The 9,569-nt window shown below is 39.5% G+C and overlaps 1 protein-coding gene across 1 annotated transcript in view; it reads left to right on the top strand.

The window, feature by feature from the left end:
• Positions 1 to 420: 420 nt before the first annotated feature.
• rims3 (regulating synaptic membrane exocytosis 3) overlaps positions 421 to 9,569 on the top strand; it is a 67,744-nt gene continuing 58,595 nt past the window's right edge. Inside the window, exon 1 of the mRNA XM_017481058.3 lies at positions 421 to 581. The gene's annotated coding sequence lies outside the window, so the exon portion shown is untranslated. The remainder of the gene's footprint in view (positions 582 to 9,569) is intronic.

Raw genomic sequence — 9,569 nt, 5'->3', positions numbered from 1 at the left:
CCTGTAGGTGGACTGCCTACTGTAGGCTATGTTCTTAATAGCCCCTGGCTATGAATGAGTGTGTGAATTGAGCCCTGACTTCATTGGCATCCCGTTTAGGGTGGATTACTGCCTTATGCTCAGTGTTCCCAGTGTTCCCAGTGTTCCCAGGATCGGCTCCGGGATCGGCTCCAGGATCCACCGCGACCCTGACCGGGATACGGTGCTTACTGAAGACGAGTGGACCAGTGACTTTTCACACTTATATCTTTATAGGAACTTTCTCTCTTTCAGTAAAATCTGTTTTTATTTGCATGTGATATTTAGGGGATGGATGACGTAAGCAAAATTTTGTTCCTTCTCACCCTGCGTATCCCAGTGCGCTCCTCCCTTCAGCAACACTCTCTCTCTCTCTCTCTCTCTCTCTCTCTCTCTCTGGTTCTGCGGCTGCAACCCGGCGCGTCTCAGCCACACGGCAGCATCCAAACCCAGGCACACAGCAAGGAAAAACTCTAAATAATGACCCTGACAGCCACGAGCCGGACGCACAGCTTCATCTGACGTAAAGATCCGGTGCCTGAGCTGCAGCCTGCTTTTCACCGGTGAGCGCGCGCTCCTCTGCTTCACTTGCACAAATAATATGCGGGCTTTTTTGTTTGTTTGTTTGTTTGTTTGTTTGTTTGCGTTGAAATCATTATTAAACAAATTGTTATGTTGAGTGTAATTTTTTTTTGTCTGTGTGTTAGTGCTCATGGCTCAGGCGCAGTATCTGAGCATGTGTATAAATATGCAATGCACTCTGCAGCACTGAGAAACACAATATTAAAATCTGTAAATATTTTAAATAAGAATAAAATAATAATAATTTAAAAAAACAACAACCCAAATCTCTTGTGCATTCCGGTGGGTTCATGCTTGTCAGTGATGCACAATATGCAATGCACAATACTTGCAAGGCTGTACAGTACTTTGGCACTGTTGTGTTTTTCCACAGATCCTCTCCGCATGTGATTTCATTTTTTCCTTCTGTTCTTCTGCGCGTTCATTTGCATTCAGATGTAGCGCGCACACACACACACACACACACACACACACACACACACACGTTATGCATATTGCATGCATGTGCACATGCATATGCATAAGATAAACATGCACTGCAAAATCCTACAATCCTGAGTTAACACATGCTGTGTGTGTTCAATGCACCTAGTCACAAATACTGCAAACATTTTATTATTATTATTATTATTATTTAAACATTTTAGGTCTTAATTTTAAAACTGTGTAATGCGTTCTTCTAAAACTGATCCAAGTATTTACAAAGCTATTAGCCTTAACATTTTGTTTATATTATATATGGACTTTTGTTTATATTATATATGGACTTTTGTTTATATTATATATTGGCACAGCTTATTTCCTAAATTCCTAAGGAAAAAAAAAAAAAGATGCTTAAATAGAGAATTTCCTTCCCAAATAAAGAAGCGACGCAGCATGAGGTCTCGGCTGTGAGTGTTGATAAACAGACCGAGTCTCTTAGTTTGTCTAACAGCGTCATCGTCATTTCAACACACTGTTTAACTGGAGTTGATTTAGATGCTTCATTTCTGTTGACTGATTGTCTTCTTGATTCTCCCCCATCACTGCTGGTAAGTTTACACACCGTGTTCTGGGTGCTATAGACCTTTAGATTAGACAGTGTAGTGAAATGGTCACCAGGTGATGAAGGGATGGTGTGTAAATGCTGCTTGATTTGCTCGCCATTTCCTTTCACGCCCTCCCCTGTTTGAGCCACCATCTGTTTCCTGAAAGCGTCCAAATGAACGCTGAATCTAATAAAGACCACGACCGAGGGTAAAACTACCGCCACTGGGAAAATCGCATGCATTTCATATGTGATCGCAGGTTTTTCCACATGCGATTAAGCGAATAATACGCAGTCAAATCTGAAGGTGCATTTCGTCATGTTATGCAGCGAGACTGACACGAAAGTAAACTCCGCGTGACGTCATGTCGAGTAAGATGCGATCACTTGTGCGCAACACGTGAAAAATTCTCTACACAATAACTGAATCCTGTGAGTAAATCACATGATCAAAACGAAAGCAAAAAAATAAAGGAATCATGTGGGGAGGGGGAAAAAATCACATCACAACCTAGATGTCAGGTGGTGCAACCACATATTAATGAAAAAAAAACAAAAAACAAACTAAAGCTGTTAACTGAAAGAGAATGTGCATAAAGTATACTTTTTAGTCTTTGCATTGCATTTCCAATGAGTTTACATCGTTCCATTAGAATGAATGTTTGAATACATGTTTTCTCTGGTTGCACTATTTGACTCAGTGGTCGTGCCATCTGACTTTTCAGGCTCTTTTCAAATGACACAGCTGGACACCCATGTAAATCTTTGTGCTTGAAATCACGTTATTATGACACAACACATTTTAGCGGTTTTCTCGGGTTCTTACCACATGACTTGGTAAACTGAACTGACCAAACCATGGGTCAAAAATGACAATTTTTTCAATATTTGTAAAAAGGTACAGTATATTTGCTACTGACCTTGTCGTTGCATCATTAAGGCCACTTGAGGTCTACTTGGATGCAATACCTGACCCACTTTTTCTTAAAAGTATGCCAAAATAAAAAAATTTTGTTGTTCGTCATGCCCTGTAACAACTGATAAATCTTTATTGATCGACATATGCGTTTTTTTTTTATTGAGTTAAATAATTGTAAAGCTTTGAAAGTTTCCAGCATAAAATAATGCTAAATGATTTTATTTAAATCACTATTTGACGAAATTGGCCTTGTTAATATTCAGTGGCTGCTAAAATGAATTTTATTTTGATGCAGTGAAAATGTATTCGCATAACAGGGATATTAATGCGATATAGGTTGTGTATTCATTAAACGATTAGAATTATAACATTGGACGTGGACACAAAAAATACGCCATGTCATTGATCCTTACAGGAAACAGAGTAGCTTCCAAATTCCTGAAATCCCTTTATGATGGAAAACAGTACGTTGTGTCACTTGTTTCTGTATAAAATGTTACAGAAACCAAGTGTTAATTAGAAGCTGCGTGAATCTATAGTCTGGGCTAGAGAGAAATCAGCCTCATCGTCGCTTCTTCATAGCATTCTTGGTGGCGCGAAAATCCAGAGACGTTTTTAACAGCAAATAATCTGATATGGATGCAAAAAATGTCTTGATGCTAGAACGTTTATACCAGCAGTCCCTGATCCCGTCATCCACCCGATCGCAACTCATCTTATGACCTTCTTCCACATTGTATTTATACCTACAGTTGTGCCCAAAAGTTTGCGTACCCCTTGCAGAATCTGCTAAATCTTAACACTGTTAACAAAATAAGAGATCATAAAAATCCCATGTTGTTGTTTATTTAGTCCTGTCCTGAATAATCTATTTCACATAACAGAGGTTTACATATCGTCCACAAGACAAGATAATAGCTGAATTTATTTAAAAAAATTACCCCGTTCAAAAGTTTACACACCCTCGATTATTAATACCGTGTGTCGTTACCCGGATTATCCACGGTTATTTTTATGTTTTGTGAGAGTTCTTCACGAGCCCCTTCACGAGCCCCGAGCAGTTAAACTGCCCACTGTATTTCAGAAAAATCCTCCAGGTCCTTTGCTTTTCCAGCATCTTCGACATATTTAACTCCTTTCCAACGGCGACTATATGATGTTCAGATCCGTCTTTTCACACTGAGGACGACTGAGGGACTCGTACACGACTGTTACAAAAGGTGCACACGTTCACTGACGCTCAAGAAGGCAACACGATACATTAAGAGCCTGGGGGGGGGGGGGGGGGGGTGTAAACTTTTCAACAGGATGATCGGTGTAAATTGTTTATATTTTGTTTAAAGATCTTTTTTTTTTTTTTTACATTTAGTCCTGCCGTCTTATTTTGTTAACAGTATTAAGATTTAGCAAACTTTTGGGCACAACTGTATATGTGACTCTAACAGTTAGAAGTTAGAGTCACAAGTGCCTGCTGTATTTATGGTCATTCAGGTCATTCGAGCGCAGCTCGTTGATGTAGTAGGTGTTATATTTGTGCAGCAATTCTCTTCAGGAAACGAGGTTATTTTGTAGAGTTTGCCGCTTGTGAGATTCTTTATTGGCAGTTTTCATATGAGGAAATTAATTCATGATTCAGATCGCAGCCCTCTCACTGTTCTCCGCTTATGAGATAATGTTGGGTTAAAGCTGGCTGAAGGTTTAATGGGGTGACTCATGACAAGAGCTTTACTTCAGCAGTTCTGTGTTAGACATTTAGCATGCACTAAGTAGTCTTCGATCATTTAGGTTGGGAGCACGACTTGCCCATCGGCTGCCGTTAATATTAACAGCAGGACTAATAACAGTAATTACAGTTCTCTTCATGGTCATTTTCATAAAAATTTTTCGTAATGGTTTTTAGTTACGAAAGTTTGCTGATCTGATGATTTGGGATCCAACGCATGCTCAGTGCATTACTTATGATAAATGGTTTTAACGTCACGACCGATCAAAAAGTAATACACTTTACACAGGTGATACATAATCTTTGAGGGGGAAAAATAATCTATTTGAAGTATCATTTGATACGAATTCAGTATGCTGCTTTATGCATAATAGAGTTTTCTCTCAATAAGAACAAACTTTTTTTGTTTTAACTTCCAGAAGGAACAGAAGGAAGAAGGCATCTTGTTTGATTAGTTTTTCGTTAACTGACGAAATAAACACAGTTCTTAATATTGCACTCAGACTACTGGGTTCAAGCAAAGGCCAGAAGTTTGTGAGAAAAGATCAAAAGAAAACAGGAAAAACGTTGCAGATTAGTACAGGATTTTCGAGTTGTTGTTTTTTTTAATTTTTCAGCCCAAAAACACTTGATTTTGCTGTGGCTTTATTTTCGTTTTATGTGCTTTTTTTTTTTTTGTGGAGAACTACTCAGATTGGTGAAATCGCAATCGTATTTCGCGGTGATGTTTGTAGTTTGCTGTACTCCTGTTGGGCTGAATGTGTCTTGGCCCAAATCTGCGGTAATTTAGCAAAAATCGCAAGCGCCCCTGAATGTTGCTCGATCTCGCGTTAATTTCTGCGACCGTGAAATGGGAAAATCCTGGAGGGACGGATTAGAGGTTTATGACGTCTGTTCTCGTCAAAAGGCTCCAAGTTATTAATATGACTTCTAGTTTCGTTTCGCAAGCTTGACGTCTAGCTTTCTCTAGAGAGTCTGGTACTTTTTCGAACATAAAACATAACCAAGAACCGCCTACTTCCATAAGAAGGGGGCCATTTTACTGACGCCCTCTGCTGGTTTCAAACAAAATTTTACCGACATGATACAGTGAAGGTTTTCCCAGTCGGATGACTATGATTACGGTATGATACGATTTTCTATGAAATATTTGCTTTTGAATTATAGGTATATTTTGCATAAAATTCTTAACTTTGGTTTGTAAGCAGTGGACTGTGGGTGGAGCGTGTGATGCTGAGATCACCCCCATTTCGATACTGATTCCATTCAATCTTATTTGTACAGCCCTTTTAACAGTAGACATGGCCACGAAGCAGCTTTACAGAAATCCAGATGTTGAACTCAGAAGTCTGAGATCCTTAATGAGAAAACCAGAGGTGACAGTGGTGAGGAAAAACATTAGGAATGAACCTTGAGAGGAGCCAGACTCCAAAACGAACCCATCCTTCATCCCATCCACTGTATTGAATGATTTATCTGCTCTATTCTGATTGGCCAAGCAAATCATTTGGAGGTCTATTATGTCGGAATAAACCTAGTCTGTTAACAGCTCAATGAAAGCCCTAAAATGAATAGTTTTATTCGCCGTGTCACTATTTTGTTGCTATTTTGCTTAGCAGAAGTATGTTACTAGTAGTAATAATAATTTAAGCCCAATATTCTGGGCCAAATTTATTTCTTTGCTAAGCAGCTATGTAGTAAATGGTATAACGCTGAATCAGCCAGTCATTCATTTAAAACAAACCCTGGCAGGACAATCCAAAGCTCTGCTTTGCATCAGCTGTACAGTCGTCCTTAATTTAACGTTACACGACATCCACACAACATGGGAACATTCCCTCACCGGCCTCTGTTTTTACTCTCTCTAATAGTCAATAAGACAAACTCGTGTTACTGAGCAACCACAAAGTGTAAAACGTCTCGGCTCCCGAAAACGTTCCCATGTCGGAAAACTTACCCACACTGACAAAGCACTGACACTGGAGACTCCTTCCGTGAATGTCCTTACAGAAAGCTTCACCATATAAACAATTATACGGTCTTCTCTGTTCAAATGTCTTTTGTTTGAGTTTTGAAAAGATTACGTATTGGAACAAAGCACTTCATATAAACCGGCGATTCTCCAGCAGCTGCACTACTGTCAGGACTTTCTGACCAATCAGATTTAAAATACTCCATAGTCGGTGCTGTGGTCTAATTTACAATAATGACAAGCTCGCTGTACATTATTATATGGCTGCTTACCAAAGAAACCATTCATTCGAGCCAGGATATTGATTTCAAATCGTTTAATTCGCAGTTAAATGCATCCACTAAGCAAAATCTTTAAGCTAAATTGTCATTTATTTATTTATTGGACAGGTGAATAAAACTTTCAGTAACACTCCACTCCTCTGCAGCCGAAAAATGCGATTTTATTGCCAGCGGTATCGTTTAGTTAAAGGTTAAACTATGTCCCACCTTTTATTGTGTCTTAAGTGAAATCAATCTTCTTTCTGTACCGTCTTCTTTTAACGCGCTCTCTCTATTTTAATAGCGACGCTTATCAAACCGGCGAGCTGGATAGTAAGAGTGATAAAAAGAGTGGGTATAGATTGATGCAGTAGGAGTAGGAGTGGAGAGGTTGTCACACAACCTCTTACCTTACGTCTGTGTGTGTGTGTGTGTGTGGGTACGCTGCTTTGATCTGAAGTCTGAGCTGAAGTGCTTTTAGGTCTGGCGCCTTGGACCTCCGCGTTGGAAATAAATCACTCTGCCTCGCTGACTGATAATAATCATAAGCACAAGTCGGCGCCTCGCTTATGTGCCTTTGAAATGAAAATCGAATGAAACTAGCACGTTTTATCATAGCAACGAGTTGGTGTCCACGTGTGTGGTCCTACTAGCTGTAAGTGAAGGAGAGAGAGAACGTGAGAAGACGATCAAAGGAGCATGTCAAGGCCTTATGCGCTGCTATAACTCACACCTCTAACTGATGAACACAGAGAGATGGAGATGCAGCCTGTGCACTTTTCACCAATTCCGACCAATCAGAGTGAAGCGCGTGCACGAGACACTCGAGAAGATTAAAGCAGGCAATTACAGTTATTTAAGCAGTGATTTAAGACAGCAGTGTTTACATTTAAGTGCTGAACCAAGTGTTGAGTCATTTATATTTCCATCGTGTCTAAAATAATTGCTGGAAATGACCAATAAATAGGATAAATGTTTTTCACTTGAACAGTTTAATGAATTGCAACTAATACTAATCAGTCCCTCTAGGATTTTGCGATTAATTTTGAGATTGATGCAAAAATCAAGCCAACTTGTGGGCGGCTGTGGATCAGGTGGTAGAGCGGGTCGTCCACTAATCGTAGGGCTGGCGGTTCGATTCCCGGCCCACGTGACTCCACATGCCGAAGTGTCCTTGGGCGAGACACTGAACCCCAAGTTGCTCCCGATGGCAAGTTAGCACCTTGCATGGCAGCTCTGCTACCATTGGTGTGTGAATGGGTGAATGAGGCACAGTGTAAAGCGCTTTGCAGGACCGCTAAGGTTAAAAAAAAAAAAAGCGCTATATAAGTGCAGACCATTGACCAACTTCACAATATTCGCAGGCGCATGCAATTTTTCAAAATTACTGCAGATTTCCCGCAGATTCGGGCCGAGACGCGTCATGTAACGTCATCACTCAGTCAAAGCCCTCATGTGTCGGACATGAGTACCGACAAAAGGTCTCATTTACCAACAGGTCACTGTGAAGGACCGTGCAAAACAATTCCGTGCAATTGCAGTTTTGCCAATTCAAATAGTTTTCCGCAAAAAAAGCACAAAAAAATCAGCGTTGCATCGCAAATTATAAAGAATAAATGCAGCAAAATGAAACATTTATGGCCGCAACAATCACAAAAAAAAAAAAAAAAAACGTTACGAATCACTTTAAAAATTACGTTAAAAATTACTAATATTTGTTAATTTGATTAAACTTATATTATCTTTCCTGAAAAATGTCAAAATTACCTCTCTCTCTCTCTCTCTATATATATATATATATATATATATATATTGTGAAGAAAAGTCATCGTTTATAAAATGTTCTACATAATTATTTAAATGCTTTGTTGAAGTGTCCATAAACCTTTGAACACATATGAGCATGTTCACATTTAAAACCTCTTTCTTGTTTATCACCATATCCATGAAGCACAGCACGGAGAACATACGCACCACGACGGTGCAGGTTTGTAAGCCAATTGATTTTAGATTTGTAACACAAAGTAGCAGCGACACATTTCGCCTAAAAGAATAATGTATTCAATGAAAAAGGAAACGGGAAAATCGGGAGGCAGAAAACGTCCCAGCTACTAATTACTGTAAGTAATAGTGGAATATTAAGATATCGAGAAGGATGTCGCTTCATGTCTCATGACTGCCTGATTGCCAGTATACAGCCCTTAAACTTGAACCATAGTCCATAAAGAGAATAAATTTAAATGTAAAAGAGCGCCAGCTGACAGACTGGAACACAGTCATTCAGATTTATTTCAGTTATTACCATTAACTCTGACCAATTTAATTTGACTTTGTGATGAGTTTCCTTTCAAATGGGGCTTCTATTCAAATTGTATTAACTGCAAATTGAACATAGGGAAAGAAAAAACTGTTATATTATCTGAAATTGCATATAATAAAGTTTCCTCGCACTTGCCTCATGTTCCCTAGTGGAGGAGCCTAAATCCAGGGGAGGTCAATGTGTGATCATTATTTACAGGACAGAATGATCCAGGCCGTTCATCACTGTCCTGTTAACCCAGTTCCCCCAACCCCTCGCGCACACACACACCCACAAAAACACTCCTTAATGTGGACCTCTGCTCGCCGCTGGGCCGTCTGATTCTGGGCCGATATAAGATAAGAGCGAAAGAACCTGAATAGAATGACTCAATGCTCTTAGATGTAATATTTCTCATGCCTCATCGTGATAAGCTCTGTACGCGGTTTAGCATCACTTAACTATCATCTCACTTTAGACTGTGGATTAACACTTTATTCTGAAAGGAAATAACCATAGCGAAATTATGGTTGCATTAATTATTTATAATTATTTGTATTATTTACCAAAAACTATTTGTAGGATAGAGGTATCTCATTGGCTTCTGTACTCCTCAGTCCCAAAGAAGGAGGCGTGGCCTCTGTACCTATCATTCTTAATGAACGAGGCGTGACCTCTGTATCTATTAATCCTAATGAAGGAGGCGTGACCTCTGTATCTATTAATCCTAATGAAGGAGGTGTGGTCTCTGTATCTATTAATCCTAATG

The sequence above is a fragment of the Ictalurus punctatus genome, chromosome 12, assembly GCF_001660625.3.
Source record: "Ictalurus punctatus breed USDA103 chromosome 12, Coco_2.0, whole genome shotgun sequence".
In the NCBI taxonomy this organism is placed as follows: Eukaryota; Metazoa; Chordata; class Actinopteri; order Siluriformes; family Ictaluridae; genus Ictalurus; species Ictalurus punctatus.
Note: the sequence above shows the minus strand (reverse complement) of the source record. Positions and strands in the feature narration are given on the sequence as shown.